A 17,396-nucleotide genomic window follows, 5' to 3' on the forward strand; every position below is an offset into this window, starting at 1 on the left:
TACAAGAAGGCCAATGATGTTTTCACAGTTAGGTAATGGAGACGTCTAAAATTGGAAGTGAGAAATGCACATCAAAATGAAGATACTGAGGAAAGTCATAGGAATGTACACATAAGCCAAGAGATATCAAATCTCACACCTCACATTTTTTTAAAATTTATTCTATTACCTGTCTTCAATAAGAAACATAGCTGGGTATGTTAAATCTTACATTTGAAAATTCAAGGTCAGTTGTTCTGAGAATGCAGGCTTTTCAATATGCATATGCACGGAATAAGGGCAGCACAGTGGCGCAGTGGTAGGAGACCTGGGTTCACTTCCTGCGTGGAATTTGCATGTTCTCCCCGTGTCTGCATGGGTTTTCTCTGGGCACTCCGGTTTCCTCCCCCAGTCCAAAGACATGCAGGTTAGGTGCATTGGCGATTCTAAATTGTTCCTAGTGTGTGCTTGGTGTGTGGGTGTGTGTATACGTGCCCTACGGACCTGCCCTGTGCTGGCTGGGATTGGCTCCAGCAGACCCCCGTGACCCTGTAATTAGGATACAGACGGGTTGGATAATGGATGGATATGCATGGAATAACTAGGTCCCTTTCCATTAGTGTGTCCTGCCCTATACCCACTGCTGCTTATATGGTCACCATCTTCGCGAAACCATGAATTGGATAAATGGGTTTGAAAATCAATGGATGCAGAAAAAGTGAAAATGAGAAATTCATCTCATAATCTCCTTGGTCTTCGGCAAAAGATTCCTTCAGACACACCTCACGGTTGCATTTAAATACAGATGGCACACATCTACTATAGGTGATTACGATCAAGCAACCAGAACTCAGCACTCAAAACCACTTTTGTTATTTTACCAACATTCCAAATTAGGCAGGTGAATTCTTAAATATCCAGCTACAAAATGGTTGTAAAAGAAGACCTAATAATTATTTTCCAAATCAGGCAAGACGACTAGCATCTTGTGTACACCACTGTTTTGATATCAGTCTTCCCTGTAAACCTCATATCAAGTATTAATCATGTGTCTGTGTTATATTGTGCTATCACATCATCTATACAATGCACTTATCATGAAAGGTACCAATTAACCTCCTTGGTTCTTTTCTAGATTTGGGATATAAGAAAATGACAAACTAAGAGACAGAATAATATGGAAAAGATCGAGGAGATGGAAACAAAATGAAATCAGAAAATGAGTCTGAAGTTCTTCAACTGGAAAGACAAACAGTATGGCACCAAATCTGAATCACTACACTTACTCGTAGTTTATGAAATAGTGCTACGTCAAAAACCCTGACTCTTTTTGAAACCTTAAGAATTTTTTACATTATTTTATTAACGTTATCTCAACATCCTTTTGTAATTTGTTTGCTCATGGACACCTTCATTTTCTGGTTAATTTCAATGCCCCTGGTCATATTGTTTATTACAACAACACCCTCTTGTTCAATGTGTGATTAGTCACATCTTTATATATCAATTTTATTAGATTTAGAAAGGGAAGTGACATTGGACAAGTTTAGAAATTCTAGCTTTGTTTATTTCAACTTTGATTTTTGTTTTCTTCTCAAATTGTGATGATTGGTTTTCTCAAGTCCATTTTGTTACTTACCTCTGCCTCAGCCCTGACTACTTTTTTTAAACTCTTTCAAAGAATTATTAGCTTTTCTGCCCTTTTTTGACCTTCTGAAGTAAAAGGACCTTGGCTACAATAAATAGAGTTGCACAATCTTTTCTTTATAATAATTGCTTTATTTAACACTGTCATAGTACTATCAGTTAGAAGATAATGCTGTCCATTAAAATCCTAAAATTACTTAATGTACAATGACTGCACCTCTTCAAATGGAATTTAATTCAGCTTTTTAATATCTAAATCACCCATTTAGCTATTCAATTTTTTCTTGGTTTCTTGCTGCTACTTCAGAAATATATTTTTTCTGAATTGTCAATTCAAACATTTACTATCATCCTAAAGTTTAATTACCACACACATTAATCTAGTAGGATCAACTAATACATGTTTACAGTTCCCACTGGCTCACCTACATTTACGACACAACTATATAGCATTTTCTCAATATATAAAGCACAAAGATACATCAAAATATAAACAGCTGGTAAAGGCAGAACAGACAGTTTCAGCAATGTCAATCCATCCATTTTCTTTTCTCCCCTTTGTTAGTTTTAAAAATTACATTACAATAAGTATGATATGAAACTACCAAGCGTACAATAAGTAATACCATATTTCAAATCAAATTCAATTTCACCACCATTCCCAACCCATCTGGTGAACTGTGAAATCCAATAACCCAATAAGCAGTTGTCACTCAAACATACTCAAGCATGTAAAAGGTGAAGAGAGGTTCAGCATGTTAAAGTCAAATTTCTTGCAAAAGTCAAGGGAAAAATTTAATATTCTTCTAATTTTAATTTGAAAATGTCCTACTCTGTTATAGTGGCTAGATTAGGATTTTTTCGAGTTAAATAATTAAAGGTGACAAGTGAACAATGCGTAGTAGTATAAGATATGATGACTCTGCTGCTTACTGTTGTTAGTTGTAGTGAGTAGACAGAACAAAGCTTTAAAGAACAGATTGAACAAGATGTTCTTTTCATAGCTAATTATGTTGTTCTGGTTTCATTTCTTTCTGGTTTCCTCCAAAGTCTCAGAATTCATGACACAGTTACAAGTTAAAACTTAACTAGTACCATATCACCTTTTACTTTAAGATCTTTGTATTATTCATTACCTGCGGCCTGTTTGCAATCCAAATGCACAATTATAATATTGTTTAATACATCACAATGTCATTTTATATAACACTGTAATGATCCCATTTTATTGTAATAATTTAGGTGTTTTAAGTACACTATGTTCCCTGCTTGTATTCACCAACTTACCACTCAAAATGTGGCAAAGACTGAAGTCAAAGTCCCTGCCTTCTAATATGCTATTGAACACACTAAAAACACAAATACAGCAGTATTGTTCCCAAAGTCAATCATCTATTGAAAAGATACTAATATATTGATAATACAATAATATTTTCTGATATAAGTAAATCTAGACATCAAGAAATTACTAAAATATAATAGGCTAAACAAATGGCTAAAATATATTATACTAGCCATGATACCTGACAAAGACAGGTAATAGAATAATTAAAAAATAATTGCTATCTCTTGGCCAACGTGTACCTTTCTCTGTATTTGCTTGTGTGAACGTTTCTTCCCCAGTGCTCCCTCTTTCAAGTGCTTTCCCATAAAGCCAGCTCCTTAAACTCTGTTATTATTTTTGACGTGCCTTTCTAACCTCCAATTCGGTTTTATACAGTCCGTCTTAAAGGTGACTCCCTCAGCATGTTTCATATGCACTTACTCCTCCTTGTGCATCACACACTTGCACTTCATCTTTCGTTGTGTCACCAAATCTAAACTCACCAATTACACCCAAGACAAACTGACCAATTAAATTATTCGGAGGGACTGGACACACAGACTTTAGCGATTAGATACTACTAAAATATAGTATACTGTTAATTACCACTACAATTTGCTTTTTATCATAAGTACTGTATTTTGTAGATGACAATGAGTAATACTGAAAATAAAATTTAAATATTGCTTTCCCTCAAAAATAATTTTAATAATCTGACCACTATTTAATTACTACAACATGAACACATCAATAAATTACAAATATTTTGGTATAATATTTCATATGCCTAAGGTACACACTAATTATAATGGCAGTAAACAAAGAGATAACAATAGTGTGATATTTACATAGGACACAGTGTGGTTAACAAATGACAGAATATAAAAGAATTCTTTATTTAAGTGCAAAATAAAAGGATCGTCATGGATGTTAGCAAAGACAAAGTTTCAACATAAAACAAAATTCAAAGCTAGAAAGCTTTTCCTAAAATATCTTTTACTCCCTGGAGAGTTGGACTCTTGCAAAGTCTTTCATTTAATTGCTTTTAGCTGGAATGCTGCCTAATGAGAGCAGGCATCTTATATGTCATGGCTGCCATGATATCATGTGTCACATGCCACATAAATCACATGGCATGCAGCATCATAGTGACCAGACACAAAATGGCAGCACCCATGAAATCAAGAAACACAAAATGGCAGTGCTAATACAAACAGATGCACACAAAATGGTGACAAGCTAACATAAAAATATAATTAAAATGATTATCATGTTTGAGACACCAATGAAATATTAATAATGATTATTATTTTATTATTATTATTATTATTATTATTATATTAATAATAGATTAACAATTAAAACTAAAAAATCTCAGAAAGGATAAGGAGAAAATAAAGACAGGAAACTTAAAATAAATGATTATAATAATTAAGAGTAAATTAAAAAATTAAAGTGAATAAATAAAAATTACAATATACAAACAATAAGCTTAATAAATGGCCATCAATTGGCAAACATTGGAAGACGAAAGCAAACAAAGAATAAACTATAATTAAAACAACAAAGAAATGAACATGGAAATGAGATAACATTGTGAATTAGTAAGAAAAATGTTTTGAAAAATAAAGAAAATCTGGGTGGCATGGTGGCGCAGTGGTAGTGTTGCTGCCTTGCAATTAGGAAACCAGGGTTCGCTTCCCGGGTCCTCCCTGCGTGGAGTCTGCATGTTCTCCCTGTGTCTGCGTGGGTTTCCTCCCACAGTCCAAAGATGTTCAAGTTAGGTGGATTGGTGATTCTAAATTGTGCCTAGTGGGTTGGCGCCCTGCCCGGGATTGGTTCCTGCCCTATGTTGGCTGGGATTGGCTCCAGCAGTCCCCTGTTTTCTGATTCAACAGGTTGGAAAATGGATGGATGGATAAAGAAAATCTATACAAATTATTAATTAAAGTTTAAATTCATTTTAACTTTTTTCTTTGTGTTTAGTTTCCTTCCTATACTTTCTTTTATTTAACCACTCATTTCTGCTGCAGAATATGTCCTACTTACTACAACATGTCTGTTCATGTTTTCTTTATGTATGCAACTTCTCTTTTTTCCCTCTCACCCATTTATCTGACATATTCTAGTGTAGTAATAAACCTTTCAGTATTCTGAAATTTTCTATGTATCCCCAGAGTGTCAGATGTACATATACTACAGAAACCTCAAAATGTGGCTTTCAAATTACCTGGATAGACCAGGCCTTAAAGCATATCTGACATACACAGCCACTGCTTAATATCATTCTACATTATTTTCTTTTAAATTGTCAATGGTGAAAATGCTGGAACAAGTAAAGCTAACATTCTCAAACAGAATATCTTCTTTTTCTTTGGTTATTTGCAATAAATATTATTTGCACTAAAACTTTTCAAATTTGAAGACGAACGTCCTAGAAAGCTTACCATTTAAACAGAGAGCTTGTTCAATGTGTAGGTTTTCCTTACTAGCATCTCCCAGGACTCTAGGATGAATTTATTTGGATTGTAAGACTCAGCCTCCTCTGGAAATCCTATTTTTTGTATCTAGTCCAATGCTGTGCATCAAATATTTGCTTCTGAGGCCCCTTAACTTCAATTTGCAAAACAGTAACCTTATTTTTGTTGCAATTTCCATCTGTAACAATTGTTTAATATAGGTTGGGCTTGTTGTGCAGGATTGGATATTACTATCCCTTAATCGCGTATCTGCGACATGCTGCCTAGACTCTGCAAGATCATCTTCTGCTCCATTTTAGCCTTTGATGATGCAAACAGCAACAGTTCCAGTGTTGTTCCTCAATGAAATCAATCCTTCAATATATATAATTCTTTGGGATGGTCACTGTGAGTAGTGGTATCTCCTGGGTTTTCATGTAGGCACACTCCCTCCTGGATGTTTCACTGATATACCAGGCTCACCCACTTGATGCTATATGCTCACTTGAAGGCCCTGGTGGAGTCCTTCCTCTTCATCCAGAGCCACTGACTACCCTACTCAGCAACTCTTGAAACAGCTTGCCGGTGGGCCTTCCCTCGCACACCCACTTCCCAGAGTACTGGGGAGTAAAGAGGAGAATCAAAGTTAAAAATACTAGTAACGTCAAAAGTCAAAACTGCCAAAATAAGTGTTTATATTAAAGGCCAATACGTAACGGAAAAAACTTGCAGTGTTGTAGCCTCAGAAAGTCAAAAGACACACTAACTACCACCACAACAATTTTCTCAATATTGCAGTGCTCACATAATGAAAATACCAATTTAAATAGTGTTGCATTGTAACTTATGGTGGATGCGTGCTAACAACAGGACATTATTGTTAGCAATAAAGAAGCCAAAAATAGTCAATATAGCAGTGTCCTTGAAGAACAAAATTGCTGTGTGATAATGATAAGTCATGATAAAAATATTAACATATTCACAAATACTAAAGAGCAACAAAATTAAACTAAAATGTGATTCAGCAACAGCCAAATCCACAAAAATCACAACACTTCATCTCCACTCCAATAACTACATCCACCACATCTTTCAATTTCAATACATCCTGTACACATTTGAATTTACATAATTTACTAAATAATAATAAAAAATACATTTTATTTATATAGCACCTTTCCTATGTTCAAGGCACTTCACAGAGTCACAGAAAGAACAGCAAGGTATATGTAACATTGGATACAAATGTTTTCTGCATGGAACACTAGAACAGATAAATACCAGATATACAAAGCAGTAAACAGAATAAATATTTTGCATCCACTTGTTAGAGAAGCGGGAACTGTTGGGAGGGGAGTATTGTTATGGAGGCAAGATGAGTGAATGGCATCCTCGCTGTCTCCCCAAGCTAGGCACACGACAAGCTCTGGATGTATGGCATGCTAATGTGAGCTCTTCCTCCATTACAGTGTCGAGCACATCAGGGCCTGCATCCTTATCCCTGATCTCTGCCTTTGCTTGTGACAGATGTGGTCAAAATTTAACATATTATTAAAGAAAGAAACATCTTCTAACAGGACAATTCAGTAATCATGCAGGAGAAAAGCTGTTCGTTGTATCTTTTAATTACACCTCAGCAAAATGCCTTGGAGGGAGCATTCTTCAAAAGCATGGCCAGCAAGATCAGAATGGTCAGAGAAACAAAGGATAAAGGTTCATTTTATAAACTGTTGAATTTACATACAGTGTCAATCAACGCATACATTTTACTCTGGTTGGTTCGTTGGTTTACACCCAAATAATTTATATAAAATAAAAGTCTATTATATTATATTCTGGCTCTTCTCATACCCTTTGAGATGAGCCACCACCCTTGAACTTTCTGTGCATATAACAACTGTCCATTCACGTTTACAAGACATTTGCTGATTGCTTACTCATTTCTTAGTCATCCTTCAGTACATTTTCTATATAACATCAACCTTTCTTTTGGTCCATCTCAGTATTTTTCCTAAACCAGTTCTTATATTTCAGTGTACATTTTGTTGTTCACTTGATCTTTATCTCGTTTCCGACATTTATTAACTCTTTATGCTATTTCTTAAAGATGAATGCTACGTTATCCTAAAATTATTCTTCCACACAGACTGTAACATATCATTCTTTTCGGCATTGGTTGTTCTTTTGGCTATTGTGACAAAGACTTTGTAGGAAATAAAGTGTGCTCTATACCTTACAAATCCTTGCCAATGATATTAAAATAAAGAATAAACTAAAAAAAGTAGAACAATTAAAAGAAACAGTATTACTGTCATGGAAAAAGGGGTCTCAAGCATCTGTTCCTAACAAATGGAAGAGACCATCCTTTTCCTAAACTAGCCTAATACAAACATAGGGTTGCCAGCCTATCACAGCTCCCACTCACTCACACTGGTCCAAATTCTAATCGTCAGTTAACTCAACACGCATGTCTCTTTAATGTAGTGGGAAGATTTGAAGAGCAAAACCCAGGCAGACAGAGATAATGTGCAAACCCAGTCCCCTGAAGCTGTAAGGTAGCAGTGCAAACAACTGTAGCACAGACTATTCATTTAAATATTGCAAAAAAGATAATATTACAAAATTTCCTTAAGTGTAGAAAGGATCATTAAATACAAAGATTTGTAAGATGTATTAAGAAGAGTACCACTGTGACTAGATTAAAAACGAAAATGCATTATTAATAAAGACAGGTACTTTACAATTAAAAAAACAATAGCATATTTTATTAATTTTTTTTTTTAGTACTGGAACACAGACAAGTTAAATGACTTGCTCAGGGTTACTCAGCAAGACAGAGATAAGAACTGAAATAGCGGCGTTGTAGTTTTAAAGCTTGAGCTGCTGCCCATCAAAGCAATTGCACAAACAAGGCTTACAGCAATCAGTCATGCCTTGGTACTTTATACAAGTACAAGAATCCATTTCAGTATGTTTCGTTTGTAATGTTTACCAGTTACTTTAGTTTTATGTGGAGGAAATACAAACTAAGATAAGAAAGCTGAAAAGAATATCAACAATACCAGTTCTTTTCAAAAATCATAAAGCAGTTTTGTTGCTTAAAACGTACTTTAAAAAATATTCCTGTTTTAAATAGGCTGATTCAATAAAGGGTGGATGGATGGATAGACTGTGGTGAGGCACAGAAAGACTATATCATTGACATGCAAAGACAAAGTGTTCAGGCCTGGTATTGCACTAACCACCATGTCTTCCATAAATCACGGATTCATTGTTTCCACACAAAACATTGGCAGGTCGATTTAGTGACTTTGAAGATATTAAACCATAAAGCACAAACCTGTTGGATCCTTCTTAAGCTGGTGTCACATAACACAACGTCTAGTCAAAGATGTCAAACTTGATGACTGCACTTGCTGATCTCATCACCTGAGGATGTCAGATTACATGACTAGAAATTTCAGAAGGTGACAAGTTAAATAACTCCATGACAGATTTTCACTACAGTTTCGCTTTTCCACATTTCCTTTTTCTGAGAGCAAATAACGTGCTGCCTGACAGTGCCGGTGTTATATAAGTGTTTTCCAGGTACAGTAAGTTCAGTTTCAATCTTTTTTTTTTTTTCATTCTGTAGTGGTACTGACCAGAAAGCTGAAGACAGAGCTGGAGGTGGCAGAGTTAAATATGCTAAGATTTTCATTGGGCGTGAAGAGGATGGACAGGATTAGAAATGAGTACATTAGAGGGTCAGCTCAGGTTGGATGGTTGGGAGACAAAGTTATAGAGGCGAGATTGCGTTGGTTTGGACATGTGCAGAGGAGAGATGCTGAGTATATTGTGAAAAGGATGTTAACAATAGAGCTGCCAGGCAAGAGGAAAAGAGGAAGGCCTAAGAGAAGGTTTATGGATGTGGTGAGAGAGGACATGCAGGTGATGGGTGTAACAGAACAAGATGCAGAGGACAGAATGATATGGAAGAAGATGACCCGCTGTGGCAACTCCTAACATGAGCAGCTGAAAGAAGAAGATACTGTAGTAGTACATAAAACTTGAGACATCAGACAGAAGAGCCTCTCTTCTGTTTGTGAGACCCCAAATGGCCCACATTGTTTATTCTTCATGGCTGCCTTATATGCATTGTACTTCCAGCTGAGCACTCATTGATTCTAAACTGTCTATCACACACACACAGAGCCCACCTCTGAGACTTAAGACAATCAAATTTGTTTGATTTTGTTGGCCATGAGTCACAGACTGGTTGGACACAAGTGCTTGGCATATCACACTACAGGACTGACAGTCATGATTACATAAGTGTAAAACTCTATGTCTGGAAATTGTTGGAAATCCACCTTAGTAACAGGGAAAGTGTTTGTCTGTCTCTCTTTGGGTCTGTCCAGTTGCTGTCTTCCAATAGATGGTGCATCACAGACATTAGCACTGCTTTTACAAATTCCATCCCAAATGGCATATAACAGAGACATTTGAATCTCAAGATTCACTGTGAATGTCATCGCTGAGATCGCTTGATTACTTACATTTCAGCACAGTTAGAATTAAGTATTGTGACAGAGTCTTTAGCCATTTAGCTAGCAAAATGATCTATTTAACATTTTCTGGCATAATATCAATCAACATTTATTTATATAGCACATATTCATACAAAAAAATGTAGCTCAAAGTGCTTTACAAAATGAATAGAGAAATAGAAGACACAATAAAAGATAAACATAAGTCAACATTAATTAACATAGAATAAGAGTAAGGTCCGATAGCCAGGGTGGACAGAAAAAACAAAAAAAAACTCCAAAGGCTGGAGAAAAAAATATCTGTAGGGGTTCCAGACCAAGAGACCACCCAGTCCCCTCTGGGCAATCTACCTAACATAAGTCAAACAGTCCTCTTTGTATTTAGGGTTTTCATGGAAGGACCTGATGATGATGATCACGTAGACTTCTGGCTTTCAGTCCATCAATGTTGGTGCATCATGATGCTTTGAGTAGGTGGTGGTGGCACAGGCAGGAAAAAGAAACAGAAGAGAGAGTAGGGGTCAGTATGGATTTTGGAGCCACTGTGAATAGTTATTATGAAGAATTGAACATACAGAGTATCAGTATTAAGTTAGAGTGAAGTTATGAGAAGGCCATGTTAAAGTAGTGTGTTTTCAGCAGTGTTTTAAAGTGCTCTACTGTATTTGCCTGGCGAATTCCTATTGGCAGGCTATTCCAGATTTTGGGTGCATAACAGCAGAAGGCCGCCTCACCACTTCTTTTAAGTTTTGTTCTTGGAATTCTAAGGAGACACTCATTTGAAGATCTAAGGTTACGATTTGGAATATAACGCGTCAGACATTCCGATATATAAGATGGAGCGAGATTATTTAAGGCTTTATGAACCATAAGCAGTATTTTAAAGTCAATCCTGAATGACACAGGCAACCAGTGTAGTGACATCAAAACTGGAGAAATGTGTTCGGATTTTCTTTTCCTAGTTAGGATTCTAGCAGCTGCATTCTGCACTCGTTGCAAACGATTTATGTCTTTTTTGTGTAGTCCTGAGAGGAGTGCGTTACAGTAATCTAGTCTACTGAAAACAAAAGCGTGAATTAATTTCTCCGCATCTTTCAATGATATAAGAGGTCTAACTTTAGCTATGTTTCTTAAGTGAAAAAATGCTGTCCTAGTGGTCTGATGAATATGCGATTTAAAATTCAGATTACAGTCAACGGTTACCCCTAAATTTTTTACTTCCGTCTTAACTTTTAATCCTAGTGCATCAAGTTTATTTCTGATAACCTCGCTGAATCCATTATTGCCATTTACTAAAATTTCAGTTTTCTCTTTATTTAGTTTGAGAAAATTACTATTCATCCATTCAGAAATACCAGTAAGACATTGTGTGAGTGAATCGAGAGAGTCGGAGTCATCAGGTGCTATTGATAAGTACAGCTGTGTGTCATCAGCATAGCTGTGGTAGCTCACGTTGTAACCTGAGATAATCTGACCTAACGGAAGCATGTAGATTGAGAATAACAGCGGACCCAGGATAATACAGGTACACTCACAAAAAACAACCAGCATACCACTAGTAGTACACAAAATTATCCAAAATATCATATTTCACTTCACCTCCAAGTAGGGGTTATTAGTGAAAGGACAACTGAGAACTTTGGATAGCTTTTTCTACTTTTTTCACAATAGGACTTGAAGGTTAATGGTCAGACCGTGCATCTGAAGGTCTCCTAGCAGTTTCAGGGAACTGAGACAGGGAAGGAAGTAAGAAAGATGTCTGCCCATTCTGATCAAATTACCTCAAATATACGGGAGAAAGGGCAGTTCAGGTTTGGCCACAAAATAATGGTCAGAGCTCTATTCAGACTCGATAACTTTTTTGTTAAAGATATTCCTCTTTCTGTTAACTAAGGAGGAGCCTGCAAGATATTTCTTTCTAAGGCTACGTCCACACTGCTTTTTTAAGTGAAAAAAATCTCAGGCCACACTAGCGTTTCCACAATGTTTATGAAAGTATCTCCACCCACACTAATATGACTGAAAATGCATATAGCTATTTGTTTTAACTGGACAGGTGTGCTCATAAAAACAGGAGGTAGAGGTAGTGTCTTCTTTGAGAGAATGATTATGTTGCTTGCCCCTGGATTTATCGCAAAACTGTAGAGACTGGTAAATTATTTGCCCCTTGCATGGGTGTGCAGCATTAAAACTGTACAGAATGCAATTTAGATGCATAATGGTAAGCAACACAGTAAGCACCATAGAAAACAACTCCTTTATCTCTGGAATATGGTTTTCTTCCTTGAAGGCTGAGCAATCAGGGAATGAGACATTGTCATGAGCAAAAACTAATCAGGAGAATGGCCATGTAATAAGCATGACCCAATCAGATTGCAAAACTCTCTGTTTTCACCCACCCACACTGCAAAATTGAGCCAGCATTTTAAGAAATATATGGCTCTGGAGCACATTTTCAAAGCCCTCCATTTTCAGGGGTTAAAAACACCAGAGTAATATGAGCAGAAGGCGAAACCGGACACTAATGTCTGTGTTTTTGAATGAAAATGTAGATAATCCTACTCCCACCCCTACTTCCCAGCTATCTGAGAACTGAGTCTATCCTCAAGAGAGAACTGCCACAAAACTGTTCAGCACATCTGGAATTAATGATATTCTGATACAGCAGATTTCTTGTCTTGCAAATCAGACCCAAGTAGTTACAACATATACCGTATATTATATTTCTCAAAGTGATTGACTGGTCAATTAACAGTCACAGATTGAACACTGTGGTTCGGAAAAGGAGAACAAGTAAAGAGATGACAAATGAACTTTCATTATTTGTTTATTCTTGTAAGTGCTTCAGTTAGTCAAAAGAAGATGCACACATTTGTGTTGGGCCCCAGATACACATTGCAGGGCATGTTTTATGTTGACAATGTATTGTGCAGAATGTTAAAAATAAACACTTGCAGGCTTGGAAAAAATATATATAGTATACTATAAAATATACTATACTATTTTTCCAAGCCTATAATGTTTATAGTATATATATATATATATATATATATATATATATATATATATATATATATATATATATATATATATATATATATATATATATATATATATATATATATATATATATATATGCTAGTTGCCCCCACGTGGCTCCGCTCACGTATTAATGAAACAGGACAGTGAGGAAGGCCCAGCCCGGCTCCCCACTCCTGACCTTAAATTTCCTTCTCCCCGCAGCCTCTGTCTCAGATTAGCACGAATATATTGCTCCTGCAAAGGAACTATGATTCTTAGAGAGATGAGAGGAGTCACAAAATCAACTGGAATGTTCAAGCTAAATACAATAAGCAGTTCTCACGTTCGTATGAGTGAGGAAGGACCAACTCAGCCTGCAGTGTGTCTCTCTGATCTGCGCAAATAAATTGATACCGCAAGCGAACTATGATACATAGCGCAATGAGAGAAGTCATAAAATCAACTGGAATGTTCAAGCAAATTATAGAAAAAAACCTGATCTAAATTCGTTACGTAGTTCTCTCGTGAAAAGCGGACAGACAGACATACATTGGATTTTATATATATAGTGACCATGATGGCACATTGCAGCACTCCAAGCCCCAGACTCAACTTTGTGAACACAACTCACAGGTTCAAATCAAATTAAATTTTTAAGTTTTTTTATATTAAATTACCTTAACAAATACTTCTTTTTGATATACTGTATATATATATACTGTATATATACAGTATATATATACAGTACAAAATAGATAGATAGATAGATAGATAGATAGATAGATAGATAGATAGATAGATAGATAGATAGATAGATATGCGCATGATAAATTACAATGTATATTTTAAAAAGCTATAGTGTCACATTTTAATCACTTTTCTTTTAGGTCACTATTCAGTAGTTTGCTCTAGCTGCAGGAAGTTGACAGATTGACTTTGCCAAGCACAACATGCATACAGCTAGCTACACGTTTGCAGAACCAGCGGTCATAAAATAATCGGCTTTATGCAGCTAAGTGCACTTTCTTAAAATATAAGCCGATTAGGCTGACAAATAAAGCACATTTCCATTTTTTCAATTGTTTTCGTGATCAGAAGTTTGTAGCATTTCAATTCTGCGAGTACAGCTCAATCAAATATCTGTTGAGTATTTTCAGATGGCATTTGAGTACGTTCTGCTTTACAGATGACTAAGTAAACTTGAAATTATGAAGGCCAAAGGAAATATTTACAGGTGGATTAAGAAACTACCTCAGGGAGGGAAACAGAACAGCATAGTTAAGGAAAGCTGCTTACAGCTATAGCAGTGTGTGTTGTAATGGGGATGCTTCGCCTTGTGGCAATAATGACTGTGAGGCAAGAGTGAGCTTAAGCACTTCATTATTTCATTTAGCTGCAGGCATTTACAAAAATACAAAAGGCAAGAAATATGTGTCAGGCACTCAACTGCAGTAACCCTGTCTTCTCTAATTAGGTCCTTTTAGAGCATAAACTATATCTTTTTATCTGGCTTGCTCTTAACAAAATGTTATTTTGCCATGACAGTGTCTATGGACTTCTTCACTTTTTATTATGTTACAATACGGAGTCATAATATATGGAATTTTTTGCTGTTAAGTCACATGAAAAATTCCATAATGAGCAAGTGAAAAACTTTCAATACATATAGAAAATAATGGATTTCTGCAAATATTCCCCCACCCTTTGGTTAAGCTACATGTAAAAGAAATTCTGGTCATGAGTCATTTGGGACGAGTCACCAGGATTGCACATCTGAACAACACCATTTTTCCATTCATGCATAATTGCTTATTTGTGGATGAGGACCTTTGATTTACACTGTTTCTCATCTCCTGCTCTATAGTTTGGTTTGGATTGACATGTGGACAGTCCAGATCCTTGATTTATTTGTTATAACCTCTCATCTGTGGCTTTGACTGAATGCTTTGGGCCATTGTCTTTCTTGAAGATCAATCTCTTCTCTAACTTCCTGATCTTTTAATTATTGCAGAAAGATTTCTGTATGCTTTGCTGCTTCCAGTTTCCTTTTTTGTGAGTATGTGTTTATTGGAATTTTGATAACAATATTGTATTAAACAAAACATCCATCCATCCATCCATTTTCTAACCCGCTGAATCCAAATACAGGGTCACGGGGGTCTGCTGGAGCCAATCCCAGCCAACACAGGGCACAAGGCAGGAACCAATCCTGGGCAGGGTGCCAACCCACCGCAGGACACACACAAACACACCCACACACCAAGCACACACTAGGGCCAATTTAGAATCGCCAATCCACCTAACCTGCATGTCTTTGGATTGTGGGAGGAAACCGAGCGCCGGAGGAAACCCACGCAGACATGGGGAGAACATGCAAACTCCACGCAGGGAGGACCCGGGAAGCGAACCCGGGTCTCCTAACTGCGAGGCTAAACAAAACAGTCAACAGTTTTTCTATAAAATGAAAATTCAGTCAACAAAAACAATAACAACAATCAGTAACAATGATCTGATCTTCCCAATGATACACCCCAACATACAAAATTAGCCCTGTTGGAAGAGGACGAATATGAGACAAAGAATGTCCAAGCAAAACCAAGAAGGTAAACAGAACCAAACAACATGCTTTGTAGGGATAACATTTAGTTAGAATGAGGGAGAGAGTAATGGCCATCTCTGGCCACCTAGCCCTACAGCTACCTTACAACATTTTACAATATATGAACTGGATAATCTTTTGACCACCACCACTAAGATTTCTAGAGGAGTAAGGTCAAAAATTAATTCCTTATTGATTTATAGGTATTATGGGCACTCTGCCTTTTTAACTATCAACAATAGTCAACAGGCCGCCATTACCCACTGTGCAAACATCATTTGTGTTCTTGCAAGTACTTCCCATCTGTAAAAGCGACTCCCAGCACACCTCCTGTACCCTGAATCCTCTTCTTCTTTCGATTGTGTCATCAAAGACAAACTGACCAAACAGACCAAGGCCAAACTGACGAATTAGATTGCTCACAGGTTCTGGGACACACACACAAAAACAGTAGTGTCCTATTATAGTAGATAAGTAGAGGAAACGCAATTCAGATGCCAAGATAAGTTATAGGCAGGAAAAAGTCAGCATGGCAATTTATTTGTTATTTAGCTATCAATGTAACAGATTTGTAGTTTGCATTTTTATAAAATGGTCTCTGTAACGTCACACATGGATCTACAGCAGTGGCAATTGCCTTTTACTAATGGCTGCAATCATAGCCAATGATGTCACTGAAACATGACTCCTGATCAAAGGGAATAAACTAAAATCTCCATAAATAAAAAACTGAAATTATAACAAAATTACAATTACACAGACTCAAACTATTTAAACCAAACTCATACATTTGTGTTATACGCAGTAGAGCTCCATTCAACAAAATATGCAACTTCATAACATACCCTATATACTCGCGAATAAATTCTCCCGTGGTAGCGGGTTGGATAATGGATGGATGGATAAGTCGGGTTTCGATTTTACAGTATAATTTCTGGTATTTTATAATGTCGGTCGTATAAATCGAATGCGGAAAACTCACGCTATTGGTACAAGGGATTATGATATGCTAATGCCCACCTGAGAGAGTAACCATGGAGCACACTGCCTTTTTTTCTATGTGGGTGCGACAATATGTTGTATCAGCGGGTGCTAATAACGTCTCTCTTTCTCTCTCTGTTGTGCCTACATGACGACACTGTAATACCCGAACTATTTCAAAGCAATGTTTGCACTGATTTTTTATTTTTTGTATCTCACAACTTCATATTCCTTATCGTAAGAGCTTCACTTATCTACAATGGAGCGTTCGATCAGAAGAAAATATGAAGCTGGTTTTAAATTAAACGTTGTTGAAGTAGCAAAAGAAATTGTTAACTGCACTGCTGCAACAAAATTTGATGCATCTGAGAAACTGATGTGAGATTGGAGGAGGCAAGAAGAAGTAAAAAAAAAAATTAAGTGTCGCATTTTTGAACAGACATACAAGTCGGGGTCTGATTTTATGGTCGAGTTTTCGAGTTTCAAGACCCAACTTATACATGAGTATATACGGTAGATGGTTATGCCAGTGTTGTTATGCAGAATAAATCTTAGTGGAATCAATAATTTACTTGTTAATTAATGCTTACAACTATATAAACAGAGATATCTAATAAAATGAAATGAATGAAAGAGTTGGTATGGAATTACTTTTTATGCATGATACGTTATGACTGTCTAAAACTGTAGGCTTCTTATACTTTTCTGTTTCTGTTCTGTATCATTTTTAAATATGTTGTTATTCTAACAGTGTATAGATCTCTTTAAAGGTGTACTACTTTGATAAGGAAAGTGCCTATTCTTGGAGTAGAGAGTACACTTGCGCAGCATTAATTTGCCCTCATTAGCGATCACCC

Source organism: Polypterus senegalus, chromosome 7 (genome assembly GCF_016835505.1).
Source record: "Polypterus senegalus isolate Bchr_013 chromosome 7, ASM1683550v1, whole genome shotgun sequence".
In the NCBI taxonomy this organism is placed as follows: domain Eukaryota; kingdom Metazoa; phylum Chordata; class Cladistia; order Polypteriformes; family Polypteridae; genus Polypterus; species Polypterus senegalus.